This window comes from Sinocyclocheilus anshuiensis, unplaced genomic scaffold (genome assembly GCF_001515605.1).
Source record: "Sinocyclocheilus anshuiensis isolate Anshui unplaced genomic scaffold, SAMN03320099.WGS_v1.1 scaffold1661, whole genome shotgun sequence".
Taxonomy (NCBI): Eukaryota; Metazoa; Chordata; class Actinopteri; order Cypriniformes; family Cyprinidae; genus Sinocyclocheilus; species Sinocyclocheilus anshuiensis.
Window position 1 is genome coordinate 582938 of NW_015540517.1, and position 2685 is coordinate 585622.

Sequence of the window (2685 nt, forward strand, 5' to 3'; positions counted from 1 at the left end):
TATTAAATATTGCATCTATTTAATTTTATAATTTTATAGCAACATTAACATTACATTACTTGTACATTTAATAGGCATTGTAGGACCAGGAACAATTTTCCGATTGCCGAAATTTATTTCAGACAGAAAAACCAAGGCAAAATTGTACAGTTCGCATCAAGCGCTTGGCGGCTCTTTCCACTTCCTTTTCTCTGTCTGTTGCACCCCGCATATCTTTACTTCACACTGCTTTTTCAATACAGACAAAATCACACCTGTTGGCCTGTGCTGGCTACACTTCTGTTCCTATTTTCACTGCCTGATGTCAACAATGCTTTTGCTCTGTTTTTACATGAATGACCAAAAATTGGCTGCTTTTTCTCGCTCGTCATCTTCTCTCCTGTTTCCCTCTATCTCTACTCTCCTTCCTCCAATCACCCCCTCTCTGTGCGATCGCTCCTGCAGACCATTTTGGAGGAAGATATGGAGGATCCTGTATATCAGGTAACGCTTTGAAATAAATCGTCAATCATTATGTCTGCCTGAACGTACGCTGTCAAATTAGTGTGCCTCTCACTGTCACTTTAAACTGGGCTCCCTGCTCAATAATATGCGTTTAATCTCATTTACAGAAATAAATAATTCCACTCCATTTTCTCTGCTCTTCTCTCACTCCTCCTGAATTAATAAGACTGGGATTTCATCATTTGGATATAGAAATAAACGGTGAATCATTGCTGTAATGTGTTGTTAACTTTTCCTTTTCATAAACTAGGTGAAGCTATAGCGATTCTGGGAGCCTCCTTAATTTTGTACTGAAAACAGACAGCTTTAACACATTTCATCTGGGCTGTGTGTGTGTGTGTGTGTGTGTTTACATGCATTACATTGGCTTTCCATATTGTCCGTTGTGCATCATAATGGGAATGAAATAGCCTTGTATCCTATGGAATATGTGTATGATTGGAGTGTATCTTTAAATAGCAAGACTGGATGCCCATTAGCCATTAGTAGCAGAGAAATGAGAAACGTTGCTTCTAGACCTTGCAGTTAACTTAAGATTTAATCATTACTAGAAGTAGTGCAGACCTGATAAGCATTATCAATTTGCTGTTAAGAGGGCTAGAGAGGAGAAGAATTAGCCAGTGGCTAACTGTGTAACAAAATGAATTAGCCAATGGCGACAGTAGCTTGTAAATGGGAACGGCTAAGCCATTAGATCTAATGTCACAGAAAATGGAGATGATTCTGCCATTAACATAAATGTGGTCTTGAAAGGACAGGAGTTAGCGAATAGCTTGAATGCTACTCGACAAAAATCACTGCGGAATATATCTCAGATATCGTTTAAATAGTCTTAAATCTTAGTGGCACAGCTGGGAAAGTTTTGTTACCCATGCTAAGCTAATATTAGCATGCCTCATTAAAGAAACATGCAGCGTTGTGTTATACACTGTTTTATTTCACTTTAATGTTGTAAAATTCATACCATCGCCCCAGAAACAGGGGTATGGGTATAGAGGAAAAAAATTGGGATGATAAAAATTTTAAAGCCTAGTATATATGCACGAGGCATAGGTTAGAAAGAACACCTTGTAATTCTTCTCTCCGAAAGGATTCTTATTTGTCATTAAGCTGCAGAGAGTGAATGTTATTCTCTGCACTGAAGTTGTAGTTGTAGTTGCAGTGAAAGATGAACTAAAGCGACCGAAACGCTTTGCTAGGCCAGTGCATGTTGCTAAAGGTCAAGATGGTAAGCATGTCACAGCTTCGTTTAGTCCCTCATTGTTGCGAGGGTCACTGCGCTGCTCCTGGGGCCGCTGTTGATTCTGTGTGATCAATCAGTCTTCTTCCTTTTCTTTTTTCTTTTCACACTCACCGTTTTCCTGTCCCTTTGCCTTTTTATCTTCCTCTGCTGCCGATGTTGTAGTACATTGTATTTGAGGCGGGACACGAGCCCATCCGTGACCAATCAGAGGAGAGCATATATCAGGTACACTACCAAATCATAATAATGTTCTTAAAAAATGGTGCCTTTTAACTGATAATCACTTAATCGGACATTTCAATATTAGTGTGCAATGAAAACTATAATACACATTCATCACTAAAAGCAATTTCGCTTTTTATTAACATAGTACAGAACATAACAAACAAAATAAACAGTTCAGAGTAGCAAATGTCTAGATAAAATTATGTTTTTGGGGGGGTATTTGAAAATGTGACAGCATTTCTGGAAGTTTCTAAGCTCTAAAAGAGCGATTTATAATTTACGAGTTGAAAATATTCATAAAAAATGTTGAAAAGAAGTGTGGAAAAGTATGGAAATTGACTAATTAAATCAAAAAGTTAACAATAAATTAATAAATTACTATAATGTTATAATAATGTTATAATATTTCAATATAATATATGCTAATATAATATATTAATATTGTCAAATACTTATTTTACAAGTTCTGCCCAAAATGCATAAACAAACAAGCAAGTAAACAAACAAATAAATAATTAAATAAAGAAATAAAGAATGAATCAATGGATGAATGAATGAAGTTTGAGGTTCACTCTCAAATTTCACTCATAGATACTTTTTTTCTTTTCTTTTTTTTTTTTTTGCTGTAGGATGAATATATTACGGTGGCCCAGTAGTGCACAACATAACGAAATCTCCACAACGCATCGGAATTATGGAAACAAGCCGCAACA

General features: G+C 36.2%; 1 pseudogene; it reads left to right on the top strand.

Annotated features, from left to right (window-relative positions):
* The window catches only part of LOC107687340 (disabled homolog 1-like), a 214045-nt pseudogene that overhangs the window by 168019 nt on the left and 43341 nt on the right, over positions 1-2685 (top strand).